The sequence below is a fragment of the Gallus gallus genome, chromosome 6, assembly GCF_016699485.2.
Source record: "Gallus gallus isolate bGalGal1 chromosome 6, bGalGal1.mat.broiler.GRCg7b, whole genome shotgun sequence".
NCBI lineage: Eukaryota > Metazoa > Chordata > Aves > Galliformes > Phasianidae > Gallus > Gallus gallus.
Window position 1 is genome coordinate 33,155,754 of NC_052537.1, and position 22,073 is coordinate 33,177,826.

Genomic DNA, 22,073 nt, shown 5'->3' on the forward strand with positions numbered 1-22,073 from the left:
GTCTGATGGACCAAACCCAAACAAAGGGCTCTCCAGCCCACACTACATGAAATTTCACAGCTTTGCAAAGCCTTTGAACTGCAGACTCGCTTGTGATTTCATGTTTGTAAGTCCTCTTCAGACCTCTATAAAACAACAGCCTAAGGCACTTGGAGATACTAATATTCTGTTAAACATCTGGTTACTGTAAAATGGGATTGTCTTTATTTTCAAACAGGAGTTTACAAGCAGATTATCAGCTGCTGGCTGGCTGTTGTATTATACTCCCCAGCAATCCCCAATCCATTGGCATGCCGCTGGCTCTGAGTGGCATTTTTCTATATTGTCAGTGAAGTTTTAAGCAGAAACAGTGGCTCACATGGCAGAGAGGATATGATATGATCGGGGTCTTCTCTTCCTCCCATGGATATCCATATGCCCGTAAGGGCTGAGTGCCTCATGACTTGGATGCTTGCATGCCTCTGCGAGCTGACGCCGATGACCATCCCCATTGCCTGCACAGTGATGGTGAAAGGGGGAAATATAAAACAACCTCCCACAGTGCAGTGCAAACACTTGGTGTAGATCTTTGGCCAACAGTGAAGCTTTGCATGAGAAGGGTTTCTTTCCCTCTGCCCTTCGGTGTGAACAGGACCTGCTGCTGCTGAAAGATGTGGGGAGGGAGGATGGAGCCCTCAGACACAGCCCTGGTAGGTTTGCAAACACAGTGTGGAATACTACTGGAAATTCATACTCCTGCTGCTGTGTTATCAGGTGGTCTTGGTGCTCTTGGGAACATGAGCTGAGTGGAAAGGTTACAGGTCTCTCCCAAGGGCCTGGGGCTGGCATATGTGGCTCATAGCAGTCAGCGAATACAAAGCCTTTGGTCCTCAAACCTGTATTTATCTAACCTCCACATGGAGGAATTTCAGCTCTTACCTTCCTAAATCATAGAACCATTTGAGTCAAAAGGGAACTTTAAAGGCCACCTGGTCCAACTCCCCGCAATGCACAGGGACACCCACAGCTCCATCAGGTGCTCAGGGCCCATCCCCTGACCTTGGCTGTCTGCAGGGATGGGGCACCATTGGCTCTCTGCGCAGCCCATGCAGTGCCTCACTGCTTTCTCCTGCCCGGTGTAGGCAGCGTGAGCCAAGTGCAGCCTCCAGCATCAGGGCAGCCACAGCACACACTGCTTGCCCAGCCATGGGCTGCCGTCCCACAGCAGGGCACGGCACTGCCTGGAAGGAGGAGAAAGGTTCAGCTGTATAGAGGCTTTATAGCTGTGCAGCTGCTCTTGGGCTGTGTCTGGTGCATGTGGTAATTAAATAACGAGACCGGGAAGTGGAACAAGGTACCTGACAGGGGGTGAGCTTCTATGGGAAACTTGCTTTTTAGTTTGTAAAGAGAAAATTACTCGTAATGAATTCAATGATGGTTCAAAACAGCCCCCTAAAAAGGAGATCAGTCTTTAAAGTGTGCTTAGTTATGTATTATTGATATCACGAAAAGGTTCTTTTGCAGGATTGTTGTTGAAGAAATTACCAAGCCTAGGACTCAGCGTTTGTACCTTTTGAGCCTGTGATGGGATGAAAAGTACCTTCAGAACATAAATGCACAGTCAGAGGCAACCTGGAGCTCAGCCCTGGAAGTCTGACTGAGCAGAAAGGATAATGCTCTGTAATCTGGTGTGGCTTCAATCTCCCCCATGCCAGATAAGATAGCAAAAGGAGAAAAGCAAATCAGGTTTCAGAGGGAGTTATCACACTTCTGTGGACAAATTTGTGTCTAAATCTGCAAGCCAAGACACATGTCCAAAACCTCTTAAGTCATGGCATGATGGGATGGCCACCTCTCCACACCCCACACTCGACTGCTTGAAAACAATGACATCAAACTAAGCACCACGTGGCTGCATCGTGAGCCCTGCCACAGTTTGCTGCCCATAGCCTCTGTTCTTCTGTGTCATTGCCATCCATATCTGCATGCTCCATTTGGTGGGATAAAGGCTGCTTTAGCTGGAGCTAAATAGATGAGAGTTTCTTGCATCCTTCAGTTTCCTATAGCTACTTACATCCTTTTTTGCTTTCCAGACTGAAAGACATCCATAATGGATAAGATACACTCACAGATCTTGGGACATCTGTTCTTTAGCCCTGCTTTTAGCTTTGTAGGATACGATTTTCTGACGGCAATGTTTCCAGTTCCGTTTGCTGGCTGTCATGCTGCAGCGGTGCCGGGGTATTTGCTGGAAGTCACTGCCTTGATTTTTATGACCCAGCGGAAATATTCTGCAGGAGCATGGACAGCTGAACTGCAAGCTTTCATCTTGAGCAGCTCTCCTCTTCCGGACCCTCATGTGAGACAGTCGCTGCTCAGCTCAAGAACAAACAGATGTTTCTCCTGCTACACAGTATGTTGTTTAATCCCACGTCAGGGAACAGTCTGGTGCATTCCCATGCAACTGTCAGCTTTGGAAGGTACTTTCCCCTGGATATGGAAGGAAATGCAGCTGATAATAACATCAGGTTTTACGGCAGCTCTAACCTCACCGTCTTCAGGGTCAGAGTCTCAAATGTAAAATAGGAGAAGAAATGCAAATCGTAGTGCCCAAACATTTACAGCTTGCAAGACTGTGTCCTGTTATTTGTTATGGCTTCAGATGTGTGAATCACCCATTATATTCCTTACGGTGACTGCACATGGAAGGACGATGATGCGGACATCTAAATATTCAAAATCAATTTGGAAGCTTCAAGATGAGATCTGGGGATAAGTGGTGGTGCAACACAATGCAAGAGACAAGCTGTCACATGCATGTATCTGTGCTCTGTCTGGAGCTGGTGTGCACACCTGGGATGTGGCTGTGTGTCTCTGCCTTGCAGGGGCTCCTCTGCAGCCCAAGGAGAAAGGGCTGCCCAGGGCTGTCTGCAGGCTCCAGCAGCCCTGATGGCACCAGGGCCCTCCTGGGCTGAGGGCTTTGCAATCACACACTGACATGGGAAGGAATGTCGTTGTTTCCCCACTCCGGCCCTGAGGAGATGTTGGAGGTTTGGTTAAATACAGGATCAGCCCGACAGTTTGCTTTTCCAAAGCAAAACAACAAATGAAACAAATGCAGAACTCTGTGTCAATAGGAAATGAAACCAAACTCCTTTTTAAAAATAAACTCTACAGCGTGAGGCAGAATGATGAACTTCCCACGTGGTTTGTTATCCTTCTGCAGAATTAAAGAACAATTATGCAAGTCCTGAAGGAACAGGAGGATCTTTGCAAAGGTACAAGATATCCTGTCCACGCAGCTCGCATGAGTCTGCTCGCAGGTAACACCCCTGCAGGGGGTTAGCTACCTTAGCCGTGGTTTCTCTGGTCAGTATTCCTCCCCTGTTGTCCCTCCCAGCCTGCCACCAGCAACCTGCCCCCTTTCATGGAGCTGGATCATTTAAAAAGCCAACTCCTGTTGGGTTCACAGCCAGTGATGCAGGGCTGCCTCTCCCCTCTCTCCATCCATGGCTGTTGCTTCACAAACCCCTCAGTCACTGCCAGCACACTGAGTGGCAGCCCAGAGCCGTGAGCTCCTCTCTCCTTGCAGCCACGCCATGACCATCACCCAACCACCAACTGTAGCCCTCCACAGCAGTCCCACCGAGTCAATTTATCACCTGAAGTATTTGGCTCATAAATGGATGGTTTCTGCTTTTCCTTTTACCGTCATAGCTAAGGTTATCTGCTCAAAAACGTACAGAGAAAATGAGGTTGTTTGGCTTATGGATACAAATAGATACTTGCTTTTTTGACTTGCAAAATGAATTCCACTGTGACTTCGATAAAACTTAAGTATGCTAATGTTCACTCAACCAGTTGTCTATTTATTTCTGTTTATGCCAGTATACCCATTAGCAACTTTTTCTTGTTTTCTTTTAGAATATTAAATGGTTCCAACATATTCTAAAAATTAGTTGATTAGCTTGTTAGGGCACATTTCCACTGCTAGTTCCTTCTGTAGCAAAAGAGAAAATGAAGGTAATTTTGTTTGCAAGGAACGTATGATTGGAAGCTGACTGTTGAAAGATGTGCCATGTCAGTGTAATGAGGGAGTGTAATATCTTAGTTTGCATCAATATGGAAATAACTGTGCAGTTTGACAGACCTGATGCTAAAGGCAGCACCAGAGCACTCATTATGCATTCAGCCTCTGATTATGAAAAATAGTGTGTTTTCTTTTAAAGAGGAATACACATTATCAATCAAAACTGCACCAATTATTTCCAAAAGGGATCACAGCTAAACAGGCGTGGGGTCTCTTCAAATATAACTGCACCTGAGAAAACAGACAGATATCAAAGTACATGATAGTTTAATTTCGTGACAGTTGCATTAATTAGGCAATATAAAGCCGGCCTTCCAATTGGCCCAGGGCCCCAAGCTGTGCTCGGCTGCTGCTGAGGTTTGCAGTGCCGTTCCTCGCTAAGTAGCATCACGAGGTGGGGACTTGATGTCACCTCAGTTCCTGCCCTGGTGTGTGGGAGCTGCTCAGTTCTGCTCCCACGGACACATGGGGTCGTTCCCTTTGCAGGCAGCCGACAGCCACAGCTCACAGCAGATTCAGTAGAAAAGACTGAGCTGCAGGGAATCGAGAAACGGGCAGGGTGACCAGGAAAATGGCTCCTGCATTTTCGATTTGGTCTTCGTTTGCCAGTAGGAATTGAGGTCATGGAGTCACTGCAGGGGCAAGAGCACGCATTATTTGTTCTGGTGCTTTTTTTTCTTATTAACTCCTTTTCTCCTGTGCTGTTGAAAGCAATGCTTGCAAGGTCTCTCAATCTCCAGGAGACTCAGCCCGCAGTAAGCCACAATAGCTTCACTTCACAGGCAGGTAAAGCCTTTGCTTCAGTCTCTTGCACCCAACTCTCAACAGTATCTTTGCACAACGCACACAAAGCAGCCTGTGTCATGCTCTTTAATTTGTCTATGGAGCCCAAATTGCTCTTTTTCCCCTTGGCTAACAGTAGTTCCTAGCAGAGCTGTGATCTCCCTTCTCTTATTTTCAGCAAACAGCCTTTTTACAATGCAGAATCAAGCTGCATGCATCCATCCCAACAGAATGGTCACCATGCTGTTATCACATGCAAAAATACAGATCAGAGGATAACTGCAAAGTCACCAGATGACATACATAAACTTGGGCAATTAGCAGAAATAAAGAAAAGCAAGGGCTGGAAATGCTGAGATCTCTTCTGATTTGAGCAGTTTGACCCTCTGTGCTTTATGGAGGGGGATTCAGAGAGTAAAGGCTAAACATTAGAGCTCTAAGAACCGGTAACATCTCCATGCAGTGTCTTGCAAGGGCAAATCACAGCCATATTTCAGAGGTTTCAGCAAGGAGCAGTACCATACAACTCAGAAAGTTCCCTGGCTTGCTCCCCATTCCATTTCCATTCCACCCATTTGTCCCTGCAGAGACGTATAAATGAAAGCTGTGTTTTTGTAAATAGGGGAAGTCAGTTGATCATGTAAGATTTCAGTCTGCTTTTGCATTCTAAGGTCTCTAATGTCAAGTTGTCTGTAATTTGTACTGAACCAGAAGCAAAATACTGCTGTGCTGTCACTGGAGTGTCAACGACTTCTCTGCAAAACTGAATCTCTGTGACATTTACACATCCTAAGGACCTGTCTGAGCTTTGCATTCCACTGAGATGATGCAGGAATAACAGTTTCTTCAGGCTTCAAGTTGAAGCTCTTCTGGCATTTTGTGGCAATAGCAAGGGGGAAAAAAAAGCCAGTAACTTGTAACTGACCTTCTGTTCTGCTTTTTGGGAACAGTACATGCTTCAGAAAGACGTATGCAAACTGACTGGAAGTGTATAAGCTGCTGAAGCATCCTGGGTTTAGTGACTGTAGTTCCACTGGTGTGAAGAGCTGCGACGGCACAGTGCCAAAGAGCTGATGTGGTGCTATTTTTCTCAGCCACAGATAACTAACCTTATGAACAATTCCTTTGTTAGCAAGGTGCAAATAAACATAAACTTAAGAAATAAGGAACGTAAGGCCCCTCTCTCATGAAGAAATTCCATCCCCAAATCCCAGCATAACTGCTTCAGGATTGGACTGCAAGGATTTGTGTAAGGAAAGCAAAGAGCCTCCTGGTCTGAATACCTCCTCACAAAGAGTACACCAACAAAAGGTTCACTAAATGCTTTTCTATGGATTTGTTAGCATAAAAATGAATGCTGCACACATTGCACTGTTGAGGTAGGTACTAAATACTTCTCCCTGTCAGTCACTGTTGATAGATCTACCTGTTTAGAGTGTTTCCCCATCACGGTCCATCTTGATCCCTTGCCATTCAATGAAGTTGCAGTCATTTAGAGTACTTATGAATTGCAATAGTTTCTATGACAACAGATGATGATGTTAAGAGTAAAGAATTTTGAGTTGGGTCTATGAACAGTGAGATAAAGGCACTGAGCTGCAGAGAAAACCTTTTGATCCAAATATTTGTCTTAAATATCTCAGCCACTAAAATTGACCACAAAATAATTATGAATGTATGAAAACCAAACACTCCAACTTTAGTTTTCACAGAAGCAAAGTGTTCTAAAAACCTTTGCTGGACTGATGTGACTGTACCTGTGCTCCCTGGCTGAGCAGATGAGGCTCTTCTGCCTCCTTCCATGGTGCCTGCAGCCCAACCCTGGCCATACCTACCAGCCAGAGCACTGTGGACACTAAAAGCCCACCATGCCTCACTCTTCAGGCAACTGAGATCAGCTGCTGCCATCCCTTTCAAACACAGAAATACTAAGCTGCTTAGTGATGATAGCTTTGAACCTATGGGATTACGACTCCTTCATTTGCAGAAAAATATCCATCAGCCCTTTTCCAGTTTCTCCCCAGTCTCTACTCTGTGCAATGCCTCCTGCAAGCACTCTTACCCCTTGGTTTCCATCCTGTTAATGCCATTTGACTTCTGCCTGCTTTAGCTCAACACAAAGCCATGCCATGGCTTGCTTGGGGTCAGGACAGTCTCTCTGTCTTTGGGCAGTGCTGAGCCTTGACCTTCAGCTGGTGGCACGATATAAATAACATGTGCCAGAAAATGTCTTCCTTAGGGGTTAGTCTGGATTGTGGTCAGATAGCTACCGCACAAGACTAAGTTGCAAATTAATTTAGTATTATTTGGACATCTGCACTGTGTGCAGTCTTGGGTGTCACAATATGCAAAGGATATAAACTATCAGAGAGCATCCAACAGAGGGCAACAAAGATGGGGAAGGATCTAGAGGGCAAGGTGCATGAGGAGCAGCTGAGGACCTTTGGTTTGTTTGGCCCAGAGCAGAGGAGGTTGAGGGGAGGCCTCATGGCAGCCTACAGCCCCTCACAGGGAGTGTCAGGAGGGGGTTAGGGAAAGGTTCTGCCCCAGAGGATGGTGGGCACAGCCCCGAGCTCAGGGAGCACTTTGACACCGCTCTCAGACGTTGGGTTTGGGTGGTCCTGTGTGGAGCCAGGGGTTGGACTCGATGGTCCTTGTAGGGCCTTTCCAACTTGGGATATTCTACGATTTTATGATTCTATGAACAAAACCTGCCTGCCTTTCGTGATCCAAAAGGGCCATGAGAAACCCACACTTCAGGAAATTGAAAGGTCCAGCCCTGTGAGGTCAAAGACTGCTGGAGGCAGAGATCACCCAGAGGTAATGCCTTGGCCCAGCTGGATGGCAGGGGAGCAATTTGGCTACGGTATACTGAAGGTGCACAATGAGGACAACAATGGGGATTGCACTTGGAAATGGAGAGGGGGCAGCACCAAGCTGCCAGCATCAAGCCCCACAAGAAGCACAATGCACTTTGGTACGAAAAAGTGAAACTGTGACAGATTTAACCACTGAGCTTGTACATGTAGCCAGTCCTGTTACATCAGTTACATCAGTTCTGGAGGGGATGTGAGAGAACAACTCCCAAGCCTGTATTTTCCGCAGCTGTCGAGTAACAGTACTGCTCTGGCCTCCTACTCTGCTTACAAGCAGCACAAAATTTACTGACAGAAGGATTTTTTTGGAAGGAAAACTAGACAAGTCGGGTTCTGTTATGGGCTAATCTGGGCTAAAGCACATGCCAGTTCTCGTAACCTTCTCATGCCTGCACTTTGTTTTTCCACTAAATGTCAGCTCCGATAGACCAGCCAGCTCATCTGAAAGGGTAGGTTTTTGCTTCAATAAAAACAAACCTAGATACAAAGATAGACAGTACCTCAATTAAAAGAAATACCGTAGAGGCATGAAACACTCAATCTTAATTGGTGTGGCTACATGGCATGGTTTTCTTGCCAGCGTATGCTACCGGGGAATATTTGTTGTCAGGGAATTTTCAAGGTTGTAAAACAACTCAGAGGTGATGGGAAGTGCATAAGTTGAGCTGCTACAGGTAGGTAATGTTCTTGTGGTGACTAAAGATGGACTAAAGGACTAAAGATGCTGGTGCCTCCAGGTAAGAATTTACTGGTGCATGCTGTGGGCCTGATCCTTGGTTGATGCAAATCCAGCTGGCTCCATTGCTTTTAGTCCTGAGTGTCTGAGGACACCTGGCAGGACAGCGAGGAGATGCTGCAGCGTCACTGCTACGTCAGGGGCAGCACTGCAGGCTCAGCTCCACCTTTCCCTCTGGACTCTCTCCATCAGAAGAGCTGCCGGAAAAGTAGTTAGGGAAACCTTGCAAGCATTAGCAGCATGATGCAGCCCAGCAGCCTTAGTGTAAATGTTATCCTGGTTAAAAGCTTTTGGTGAGTGTTATAAACATAAGAGTTTATGCCTATGGAGATCGTTAACTCTTCCTTTGCTGAATTAAAAGGCCCATTATGAAGGGAAACTTGAAAATACAGAATCGCCATGTTGGTATACTGGTACTTGCTGCACTTTGGATGCTGATTGAAACAACAGGTGAATATAAGAGAAAGGTCTTGGCAATATACACTTGTATTCCATCCCTAATGAAGAAGTTACAGTGTTATGTTACTCCAACAAGCAGTCTAGCACAGAGAGCACATCCCTTAGGAAACACAAGTACCAAGGAAGCAGAAACACAGCCAAACCCTTCCATGGCCTAAACATTCGCTGTTTGTGTCCACTAGTGGGAATTAGCCTATAGGAGAACTGGCGCTGGAAGCCATACAGAGCAGATCCTAAAACATACATCCTTGTCAGACACCATGCAAGTCGCTCCATCATCTCATAAATACGGGAATTTGATGCCAGGCAGGAGTGGAGTATAGAAAGAATATGGGGCCAGAAAACCAGGCAAACAGCTCTGCCCTGCCCTCACACGCACCTCACCCAGCCCTGGCATCGCTCAGTGTGGATGGAGAGCATCCCGTGGTGAGGAGGGGGGAACACCCCCTGGGGTTGTGGCCGCTCGTGCCACTGCCACATCTTCCTCCCTCTCAGGGAAGATATTACCCTCCTCCTTCTAACATTAGCAGCCATTTCCATAACCAATTAACCTCTGGCGTCACACCATCAGGCATCTGAAAGAGGTGCTATGACACAGTTATTATGGGATGGAAGGGACTTGTTGGATGGCATACATAATAAACAGCAGCCTTGCTTTCTGACGTGAATATCTGACTGAGGGTAAGCCAAACCCCTGCAAAGCAAAACAAACAAAAAAATCACACTGTTTTAGGAATGGTTTGCTAGGTTTGCAAAATCTTCCCAGCTGTTTAGATTTTTGGATCAATTCAATTGCTTTTAAAAGAATATTAATTTTCTAGCAAATTGAAGGATCGCAGAAGTTGTTTGCCAATTCCCTTACCTTCTTTTAAAGAAACCAGCTGCTTTCCTTGGCTTTTTACCCCAGCAAACCGAGGAGCTCAGGTTCAGGGCTCAGAGCACTCACCCCATCCAGACCCTTGGTCACCCTCCTGCTGCAGTAGGGCCATGCAGCAGAGCAAGGTGAAAGAGAACACTACAGGTTAACTGCTCTCCAGGCAATGTCAATAAGATGAGCCAGAAAACAGAAAAAATATGCCTGCATATTTATTTTATTTATTACAAAGGACCTTGCAGGTTTCCTTCAGATGCCACTTTTTATTATCAGCCCTCCCAGCCTGGGGAAGCCAGGCACCCTTAAACCACTTTGCCTTATGCACATGTGTACCACATCTCTGGCACCAAGTTCTCTGTCCCTGCCTCCAACAGCCAGAGGGCATTAAAGCCATCCCTGCCCCGTCTGCTGAGTGTGGAATTGGGGTGCCCTCGTGGTACCATTGGGAAAGACCTCTAGAATGCCATGTGGGAGTCAAAACATTTCACTGCAGTCTGGCTTTATGGCAAAATAAAAATAAATAAATAAATAGAACTACCCAGCTGGAGTGAATGGTAGGAGAGGGAACGTTTTCCAGATATTTCCACAATTTTTTTCCTTTCTAATCTTCCTCTTTTTAACCCAGATAAAAGCCTGCAGGCTTTTTAATGATTATTTTTGCAGGGAGAATGGGATTGACAAGGAGGGCTCATGCCAACAACAGCCATAGCTTTTTTACTATAGGAAACAACACTGACACTTTTATTTAAAGATCAAAGCGAGGCAAATATCACTCATGACTCCGAGCCTCTTGTCTTTCTTTTTTCCATAAAAGACTGAGACGGAGTTTACTTGTGGCACTGCTAATGAGGTAACTTCAGCACCGATTCCACATTATTAGCACACTATCTAGTAGAAGCTGATGATCTTTGGCCACTGTAAAACATTATTCCCAGGCCAGGTGTTGGGCTTTCGGCCAAAATGTTGTTTTTTTCCCAACACTGCACTACAAAGGGCCCTCAATGATGATAGGAAAGATATACTTCCTTTAGGGATCAGAGATAATTAACTCTTTATAGTTGCTCTTTTACTATTACTGAACCCATGCCAAACCTTTGCATTGCTTTTACCCATAAAAGTATCTCCTGCACTGCTGGTAAGCGCAGAAATTACTTTTTTCATTCATTAACAATCAGATCTTTAAATGGATTTTGAACTTGTTTGTTATAAAAAAAAACCTCTCAAAATTAGCCATTCCTGAGTATGTTCACTGCAGGCTTCTCTCCAGCTTCCTACCTTTAAAATATATATATTTTTTTCCTTACCAAAAGGGAAGAGTTTAGAAAATAAGAAACAGAAAAGTTGAAGTAAGCATAGCAGGAGCTTCCTGTGGCCACCTGAGAACCCTATCTGAGGCTGCAGCTCCGGCTGTCCCACAGCCCCCACTGCCAGGCAGCCCTCCTGCACTGCACCGAAGGATGCTCTCAAGGAGCAAGGAACTCATCTGTTCTGACAGCCTCTGCCAGCCGGATCAATACGCCCTCACTGGGTATTTCCAGGGTTTTCTTTAGTTCAGGGTGCGGAGTTTTCAGCCATAGAGAAGACTGCTTGGTTTATACGATGCAGTCAGGTGGAATACAGATTTGCCACTCGATCCAAACACACAAGGAAAGGGGGAAAAAAAACCAACCACAGATCGGTAATACTCACAGCCTTTGGGATTTGCTTCTCTTTCAAAACTGCAACCGACTGAAAAAAACCCATAATATTCCAGATCCTGGCTATGGGATTTTAATCTGGCTTTTTGGCTGATAGCAATTAAAGGCTGACCGCACAGAAGAATTGTATTTAGAAGAACAATTGGCTTAATGATATTCAATGAAGCACAGCCTCCAGATCGGAGCCGGTCGCATGGAGAAAGTACAGGGAAGAGCTCTGTTGCCCAAGATCACAAAGGGAGTTAATAGAGCTGGGATACACATCCAACATCTTTTTCATTCTCGGCTCTTTGTTCTCCCCATTAGTACACACTGACTCCCTTTGGTAAGATCCTTTGTATTCCCAACTTATCAGGGCCTCATAAATGAAAGTCATGTGCTTTTATCTACTCATTCCCTTTAATAAGTGTCACAAACATTCTTTGTGATTGATTAACGGGTAACAAGAAAGAGACAAAGTAGGAATATGCATATTAGCATATTTTCCTTTGCTCAAAGAGACGCGTTTTATACGTACGCAGCACTTATAATATATTAAACTGCCAAAAGTGTTAAACAAAGGAGGAAGTGAATTACAGTACAAAACACAGTGACAAGGCCAAATTTATCCTCGGTGTAACTCACTGATGATGGCAGAATTAAAGCAGAGATGAAATAGGTTCACTACGTGCACGCGAAACACACCAGTAAGCAGAGAGGGGTACTCATAGGTTTTGCAGCCAGAAGGGATCGTTGTGATCTTATCTGCCTTCCTGGGCAAACAGGGGCTGGACAATCTCACCTGTTTCCCAGTATGCACACAGATGACTGGCCAAAAGATTTCATCCCCTGGGCACTGGCAGGGATTTGCTTGGGTACTGCTGTGGGAAGGTGATGAGCACCACACCGACTACCCCATGCAACAGCAGTGGGAGTTTTTGCTCCATCAGTTTAAGCTGCATTTGTCCCTGTAGGGCCTGGAGGTAAAGAACGAAAGGCCTCATTGAGCCCAGGTTGTGAGAGGTTCCACTTGGAAACTCCGTGTTTTGACTGCAACGTAGATGCTGCTCCTCCCTAGAATGATGAGAGAGGCTAAATGAGGCTGAGATGTGAAAGGCTGAGATTCCTGCTGGGCAGCAGAGACTCTTCCATGAAGAGGAAGGTAAGGAACCTGGCAGTGATTAGCATTACCATGGGTGGAAACACTTGATCCCAAGGAATATGGCACTACGGGCTAAAGCAAGGATGCAATTTCTTCCTGCTACTTGCACTGATGTCCACATAGTGCACTCCTACAGCACGTGTTTTATATTTTAGCTGAATTAAGTTCTGTAAGAGCCCTACGAGGTGAGTTTTACAATGGGAATTTGAGCCACAGAGCAGATTTAGCAAAGAGCAAAACCATCACTAAGCTAAACCAAGAGCCACAACCTCCTCTTGCATCTCTGAAACCCTGCATGAATCATGTGGGGATTTAGCCTTCCCCACATACAGTACTGCCCAGAGTGATTTCCCACTCTGCTGATTAAAGCAGCTAAAGAACAAGGCAGTCTTTGCCCTTACACTGCAGACTATATTTACAAAGTACCACACAAATACATAACATTCATAAAATCTAATCTACGTACTTCCTAACGTAGCCTACTCCTTACATCCCCTGAACCTGATCCTGAGCTCCTGACAGTGCTAAGCCTGAGAAGACCTCCAGAACCTTTGTGCACAGTGTGCCCAGGCCTGGTGCTTCCTCTCAAAGCCAGTCCTTCAGAGGGACGTCTGTTTTTGCAAGATTATCTTTTGACTTCTGGTGGCAGAAATCAGAACCAGATTGTTTGCAACGAGGAGCATCTACCATTTTAGCTCCGGGCCAGGTGGACATGGATGACCTAAGAGGATATATTTAGCAATGAACACTTCAGACTGTGGTGCATGTGTGTATCCAGTTACTGACTGTTAATCATGTCTCCTTCCCCAAACTGGCCAACCAAAAGGACACCTGGCAGATCTGGAACATTCCTATTAGATTAGTAATATCAATATTAAGTGGAAGAGCTTGAAGAATGTCACATTAGTTTCTGATGGCTCCCTTCCGCCATACTTCTGGCCAGCAAGCTTTGGCAGATGTGACTTCGTTCTGTCCAAATGCAATTCAGTGTTTAAGAATGTGTTCACTTTCCTGGGACCATCTGTTTACTTTTCTGCTGAAGGAACTCCAGCCTCTTTGGCAACCTCATGGTATTGTACTCAATAAATCCTGACGTGTAGCAAATTTTTTTGGCAGATCTAGAATCTGAATGCCATCCAAATTGTTCATTATTGATATTAAAACCGATTTGTGCAGCACCAACCATTAAAGGAATGGACTGAACATCTCCATGAATGAGAAACCGCGTAGTCCATCAGAACACATTTATCAACAGTAATGTTAGAATGAAAGAACTGTTTTATGGCTTTTCCTGATATTACAAAACCACACCTCTAGGAATTGCTACATTTTTTTCCCCCACAGGACCCCAAATGGACAAAGAGCTAATGTACAAATTGAGAAATTAGAAGAAAGGTACCTCCCCCAAAGGGCCGAGGTGCTCCTCATACAGCGCAGCGCAGAGCAGTGCGGAGCAGGAGGGCAGCACCTTGCATCCATTCTCAGACCAACCACAAATCCACTCTCTGACCACAGTTAGCCTCTTCATCCTGCATGGGTTTGATTTCCTCTTCCAGTCGTCTAGACTGCAGGATCTCCAAAGCACCCTTCGCCTTGCTAAGTAGTTAATGTGAGCGTCCAGTGTTCCAGTGTCTGCACTCCGATGTCCAATATGGATATCCTTTATATGACAGAACATCACAAAGCTTTCACGTATCTGTGAATATCTGCACAAAATAACGGATGTGTGCATTCTCTATTTGCAGAGTGCATACTCATAGCATCTTTAATTAAAATAGAATAATTTCTGAGATAAGGAAATTGGTGTAAAATTAAGCTCACCAGACTCATTTTTAAAGACCCATTTCATTGGAATTTTGCATAAGTAGTATAGGATTATTGGGTTCCAGTTGATGGAGGGCATATCAATTGCCAGCAGAGTCCATCAGACATTTCACATGGCTTTCTTCATGTTTGTTTCAAAGCAGAAGCCTTGGAAAAATCCCATTACCAGCTCCTCCAGAAAGGAACAGAGTTCATATTTAATTAACAAAACCAATACTTGGCCAATGCAGTGTTTTATCCTGATTCAGCAAATCAAGAGCAGGGATTCTACTGAATTTTCAATAGCTTTCTTCTGCTCTAGCAACTATCACAAATTCTGACTTGAAACACCTCCTCTACGTGTTATGTTGCTAAAAAGTAGAAATCTGACAAGATTTGCATTAGCGCTTGGATCGTACGTTCCTACATTGGTAGTCAGGCTAAAAGAAATTAAGTTAGCTTCAGAAAGAGCAGCATCGTTTTGCTTCCTTTCTTTAACTCCTTTGCAACAGGTGGCTCTCGCAGGCTGTGCTCCTACACAAGCTATTCTCCTTCTCAGTGCAGCAAGCAGGCAGCTCAGCAGCGTGCTCAACTTTTGAACTTTTCCTCTATATTCTCCAGACACACTCTCAGATTCCTCCCCGGTTGATTTAATGCTGGTGAAAGAGTGCAGATTGATAGCTCTGGAGACCGAAGCCTGTTGTTACACACAGGTAATCACTCAGCAGGACAAAGGCTTCCTCCCACCTCCTCAGCGAGCAGCCAGCTGGGACAGGAGCTGCCTCTGCACCAGCTCCACATCCATCTCCTCACCCGTTTTGCTGCCAGCCTGGAACTGCCATGGATTTTAGGATGTAGACATCTCTCCGCTAGAAAATGGACAGAGCCTGCCAGCATTTATAGATCTCTGTATTAACAAGCTGGCTCTGTTACAGGAGGCACGCTGCAGCTTCAGCAAGCAGCCTCCCAGCCTCAAGTCTTTGCACAAGGGCTTTAAGGAGACGTGTTAACAATGTCGTGGTGTGTGACAAGGGAGCTATACTTTCAATCATCTCTGTTCCTTCAGATGATCGCTCTCCCTCTCTGCTTTGCTCCTGCTGTTAGGAGCCCCAGCATATGGGAAAGCGCTCCTCCAGCGTTCATCACCCTACTTTGCCTTATCAGCACTCGTGGTTTTTATCCTTGCTGTTCTTCTGGTTTGTCTCACTTTCATCCAACTGCTGGGCCTGTTAAATAAACAGCTGATAACTGCAGATATTTGGGTTGGGATTAAGCCTTGCTCTGATATCCCCCGTGCTGGTAACAGCTCTCCTCCTCTCCACCTGGCCACGTCACCCCACAGGGGCTCACACCACACTTGGCCAACGCTTCTTCTTTCCTCTGTCCATGAGCACAAAAGCTTCATCTTCAGCCTTCTTACACTCACTGCAGGCATGCATCCACACAAATCAGCACAGAGGGAACGGAGCTGAAAATTAGAATTGATCTGTTAATAACTAATTAGGTAATTGTATGACTTCAAGGTGAGGCTCTGCTCCTGGTCACTCATTACTGCACACAATCTCCTGCTTTGCACAGGCGTTGAGCAAACTGCTTGGTGCTCCTCTGTGCGTTGATGGGAATCTTTTACGACATCAGCTGGCGACTTTGCTCTCCATCCTGTCCTGTCACTGTCTTCATTAATACACTCCTATTACTTGGGGTTGTGTAATTGGCTGAGCAGGCAACTTTGAGGACGTCGGGAAATCAGTATTATTTTTTCCCATAAGATGTTGGATAATGGATTCTCCACAGCTTTGGATTTCCATATGTAAATCTGGGATACCGAATCCTAACCTGTTCCTGGAACTGGTGCAGCTTAATTCCACCTAATTACACTGCAGTGATTTGTATGGAAGAAGATAAGCGGCCGGCTCTGATTTGCACTCAGGTATTTAAACGTGATCTTTTCCCAACCGATTTCTGCTGAAAGGCCACTGAGGTTCCAGCCTGGTAACACCCCCAGTCCCACTTACAGTATCTTTTCAAGTCACCACATAATGCTGTGATAGATAATTCTGACAGGCAGCTCCCGCAGGAAAGAACAGCGATCGCAAAGCTGAACACCTTCCGCTAGAAGTACAAGGCGTGCTTCTGAGCTCACAGCTCAGCCAGACAGGCCGGGCAGCCTTACATCAGCAACAGAAACAAAGCCTTTCCAAATAAAACACCGCTCTGCTTACACAGGGGAGGACAGGACAAAGAAAGCATCAGAAAGATTAGTCATGCCTTTTAATACACTGCTCCTAAGTACATCAATGCTACCGGGATGTGAATGGCACAAGAAATGACAGTCTGACAAGCACACACAGGGCTCAGGGCACATGCTAATGGCCAGCAGTGCTGCACTTCTGTGTAAAGATGGAAGCAATAAACACCTGCTGCCCTGCAAAGGCTGCAGCACTTGTTTCTTTGGAGCATTTGCAGCTGCAACATGCACCAGGTGTCTGCACAGCACAGCAGTCCAATAGCACCTTCTGTCTGCAGGATACTGTTGGTTGCTCGGCTCTCTCTCTAGTAAAACATAACAAAGAAATGGAAAACAGATGACCTCTTGCTTGCAGGTTATGAAGATAATTGATGTAGGATTATAACTTGTAATGGTAGTGCTGCAGAAGGCCCTACAATGACCTAGAAGCTGGGAGCATATTCCAATGGGCGTATGAATCTGTGCTTGCTCTTACTCTAGTCCTCCTTGTTCTCCATACATCCTCTGCTGACTGCTGGGACAGAGAAGATACTGAGTGCCTCTTAAAATACTCATCTACCTCACCAACACCTTCAGGTGAACCAGATCTAGAAGGTTGGATTTTGACCCCAAAGCACCATAGCTATTTTCACAACAGATTTACTGAAACTAGAAGATCACTTGATCAAATCTAAAACAGGATTTAATTAATTCAGCAAATGTTACATTCAAAATATAGCCTTCCTTAGAAAGCAAATTTCATGGGGCAGGAATTGCTTTCCTTTGGGATAGATATGGTGGAGTCGCTGTCCCTGGCAGTGTTCAAGAGGCATCTGGATGAGGAGCTATGAGATATGGTTTAGTGGCTTGTGGTAGCAATGGTAGTGGGAGGATGGTTGGACCAGATGATCTTGTAGGTCCTTTCCAACCTTGTGATTCTATGATTCTATATTAGGTAAAGCTCATTGAGTATATCAGTAGCAACAGGGATCCAGACTGTTAGGTGCTGAACAGTGATCTGAGGATGTAGTCTAATTAGGTAGTGTGACTATATTGGTATATATAATTAAGCCTCAATTTTACTGTTAAAAAATAACAAAGAATCCATCAAAGAGCATAAAATGCTCCCGGTTCCCTGTTTTTGTAATTCACCCATCACACTGTGGTAGAGTTTACAAGACCCACTAGCCTTTTAGAAGGGCTCGGAATGGCTTAAACACAGCAGCCTTCACTGCCAGTAAGGGACTGATAAGCTCGGCTTTTACAGCCAGGTGTGTTTGATTCCCCAGTCAGAGCACTCAGGTGCCCACTTACAAATGTGCTGGTTAGGTTGGCCTTTGGCACATGCCAAGGGCAAGCTTCATTTTCAGTTGAGCCACTGCATCCCTGATCCTCCTCCTATTGATATGCTGCAGAAGCACATTGAGGTGCACTCACATGTCAAAGCAGTGGTCAGTGTATAGCAAGAGAGGTGCTCTGAACTACAGACAAACCAAGAGCTGGTTGTAGCTGATGCCAACCTCTGTGCAGAGCCGCCAGCCTCAGCTGACCGCCCTCTCTCAGCCCCACCCTGTGTCTGCACAACAGCTTGCGCCTGCTGGCACCAACACCTCCTGGACAACGCCTACCATAGGCATGCCAGTCCTTGCTGGGAAGGATGCTCACCACCCCCATCCACAAGCAGTTGGATGGCGTTTCTACCTCCTCATACTGCTGCCATTGGGCTGAGAACAGAGCCCACCATGCTGGCTGACTGCAGCAGAACCACGTGCCTGCTCAGATCACGTGCTGAGTCACAGCTGTCAGAAACGGGTCGTGGAAGTGCTACCAGAGAAGTCCAGGAATTGTGCCACACTGAGCGATGCAATGTGGCCTCAGTTAGAATTAATTCTGACTTTAACCCTGAAAACTAATGACTGCTTTTATTTTTGATTAGGTGAAACACAGGAATCAGATGATAAATAAGCATTAAAAAAAACCCAAAACAAGAAAAATGAAGAAAGTATGTGAAATCACAATACAAAGATTCATAAATCTCCTAAAACTAGCTAAGGGGAAATTCTAGTAAGCATGCTTTGGTTCTTTTCCTTTTATCAGAAAATGCTGCAGTTCTCTGGTTTTGATCATAGCGGAATGGTGTGCCATATGTATAATGCTATCAAAAAATAAAACATCACAAAATATTGACATTTTGAGAGCAAAGACAGCATAGGGATTTCAACACTTCAACATGAATCACATTCTTCACTTCTGAGAAGAAAGTCCAATTCTTATTAAGAACTGAAAGCCGGGCTCGTGATGGAGCACTGCCACTGCGGGCAGAGCGCACTGTGCACCAACGCGGCCACAATGGGGAACCTCCCATGCACCAATGCCCACAGCCTTTGTCAGCACAGCAGCACAGGCTGGGAACGGCACACCTCCACAGGGCCAGCCCCCCTAGACAAGAAACTAATATTTGTCTTCATTTAGAAAGGTTAGAGGGAAATAATGCTGCGGTCTGGAACACTGATGAGAGTTGCTGTTACAAAGCTGGCCATTTCCTGCATGCCATGAGTTGCAGAGAAGGCGTTGGGCTGCATGAAGGCTGCAAGATTCCTTTAAAATCAAGCTACCTGATACCATTTTGTATATGTGCTTTGCTGATGGACTGACACCAGGAGTGGGATGCTGTACAATCCCTCATGGTTAGCAAGATGGAAGAGGCACCTGTGCTGTATGAAACCCCAGCACACACCAGATCTGCTCAAAGCACACCCGAGAAGCAGCATGGGAGGAAGGTGACGGCATGCTCTCCTTAGCAGAGGAGCTGGATGTGATGAACCACAGGGTAATGCTGCATAGAGCTAGGACGTAATGATCCTTACACACCCTTCCCACCCTGGGATACTCTATGATTCCACAACTCTAAGCCCCACAACCCTCCCTCACCCTTCACACCAAGCAAAGTGCTCTCACATTGCTGGCTGAGGCAACTTTCCCTCTCCAAAAGCCCACAGCTGTCCCTGGGGCCGCTCTTCAGCTGCGGGGCCCAGCCCAGAGTAATGCAGTCCACCTGAACTCAATGAAACTCTAATAAGCTGAAACAGCAAGTGCCAAACTCCTATCAGCCACATATTTTTTTAACAGCACTCCACTTGGCAGGTTAAAGAGGGAACAGCATCCTCTGTGAGCTGTGCTTTATGGGGAACAAATGCATTAGCTGGGAGAAGTGCTCCTGACAGCGCTGCCGTGCTATCGCTCTGCGCAGGAAATAGCTTAATCCTATCATAATCTCCCTGCAATTTTCTTCTGTATTTTGATGTATATTGTTCCAAAGATACAATTTTATTTGAAATAGAGTTTATTTCAGACTCAAATGTGTCAAATTTAATTTCAAGAGTTTTTATTGTAGGGGAAAATCTTTTTTTAGTGAGAGATTAGAACTGTAGTAAATAACTGGCACTGAGATGCTGCTCTGTGAATTTAACTGTTTCCAAGATAGATACAGATCAAGAATTGACATTTATTCCCTCGCTGCTACCTACACTTAGATTTTTCAAATGCTTTTATTCCCTATCAGCCCTGGCCAAACAACATCCAAGTGTTATGTTTGGAAGGGCCGTTCCCATGGGGGCTGAGAACTGTTGGGAGTGCAGTTTTTTGGACAGCCTGGATCGGTTTTGGGTGGAAACCACTGCTGTGTCACTTCGGAGGGCTCATTCCAGCAGGTGGGTTATGATGTTGAGAAAGTTGGGCTGGAAAAAAGCAAAGGATTTTGTTAGTGGAAACAAAGTTGTACATGGATGTGTGCCAGCAAAGATGAGGTTTATGAGTATGATGCTCCAGTGCATGAGACATTATATCAGTGGTAAGAAATTTATTGCAATCATCTTCCTATTTTCATTTCTGCCTTCTTTTTGGTGACATAATAGAGTAGAGAGGAAAGGTCACACCTTAGTGCCAAGATGATTCATAACTTTAATACCAGAAGGAACAATTGACCTAAACTATCTTTGGCTAAAGCATATTTCCAGCAGCACTTTCAGCTTCAATTTGAAGTCAGACAAATAGAGAAATATCCACCATGAAGTTATTGTGATCTATTCCGAATCACCTGCCTGAGGAGAAAGCGGGTTGATATGTCACTGATGGCACGACAGAGCTGCCCAAGACCCCAGCAGAGCTGCCTTTAAGGTGCTGCCTGTGGATGTGGCTCAATGCAGTGGCTTCTCTGTAGGCAAGCCCTCACATAGCTCTCGTTGCGTGCACAGAAACTGATCCAGGAGTGAAGTGAAGGTATGGTGGTTTTCCCTATTTGCAGTGCTGACAAAACTGCAGATTCACAGAGGATGAAACCGTGATCAACACAATGGCATTTGCTGCTTTGGAAAAATAGTTCTGCAGTCTTCTTGGCGAGCCGAGTGAGCACTACCAACCCTCTGCTCTTTGCCTGCTTCTTGTCCCCAAATGCAGACTTAGGTGATGCAGTGCAGTGTGGAAACCGAGAATCCAAGTCCTTGTTTGAGTCTACCTACAGCACATCCATACCACCCAGAGGACGCTGAGCCAAGCTGCCACAGAACCTACTGCTTTAATGATGACTGACTGTCACAGCACAATAAACATATGCAGAAGTCAATTCTGGCTATGAACCAATAAGTATGTACAGTCAATGAGCCCAGCTTTTAGGAACTTCAAGGTGGAATTACAACAGAAGCTGCTGTGTCTACTCCAGGCTAGCAAGGAAAGGCTAATGGCTCTTGGAGTGCTGCTCAGAGAGCATTTTGGTATGGGGTTTGGAAAGAAAAATGAGAAAGAAGAAGAAATGCAAACAAATGGGGATGCAAGTTGTCTCTGTGAAACAAGCAGGTGGGACTAAATGAGAAGGAGATAGCCAAAAGAAAGCCAGGAATCTCAAAACAGGCAGGATGATTAACAAAGGCTGGACCAAGGCTCAGGAGTCGCTGCTGATCACATTTTAAGAGGCAGATTGCCTCGTCCTCCTGTGCCACCGCTTAAATCCAATTACATCTGGTAGCAATAAAAAGCTGACAGACACAGCAGGTGTTATCAATGCAGATTTTGGTAAGCAGCCATCCACACATAGACCATCACCGATACCCAAATGGTCACCTTTGGCAACCTCAGTAAAGAACCTCTATATTGAATTGGAAAGTGTTTTTCCAGCGTAGAGCAGAGAGGATCCCTGGAGCCGGCAGAGCACAGAGCTGGGATCCCCTCAGCCCATTCCATGTCCTTTTTCAAGTGCTCCTCCAGGTTGTTTTTATCCCACAGAACCATGCTGGCTTCTCTCTTCCTCTCCTTTTCTTCCCATGCAGGAGCTAAATAAAATCCTGTGTGAGCTTGGAAAAGATGTAATAAAGCTAACATCCTGTGTTTACGTTTGAGTGAAAAAAGGGTTGGAG

At 45.5% G+C, this 22,073-nt stretch overlaps 1 protein-coding gene across 2 annotated transcripts in view; it reads right to left on the reverse strand.

Moving 5' to 3' along the window:
• Positions 1 to 22,073, reverse strand: part of CTBP2 (C-terminal binding protein 2) — a 251,733-nt gene that overhangs the window by 133,416 nt on the left and 96,244 nt on the right. The gene's annotated exons all lie outside the window — the stretch shown is intronic.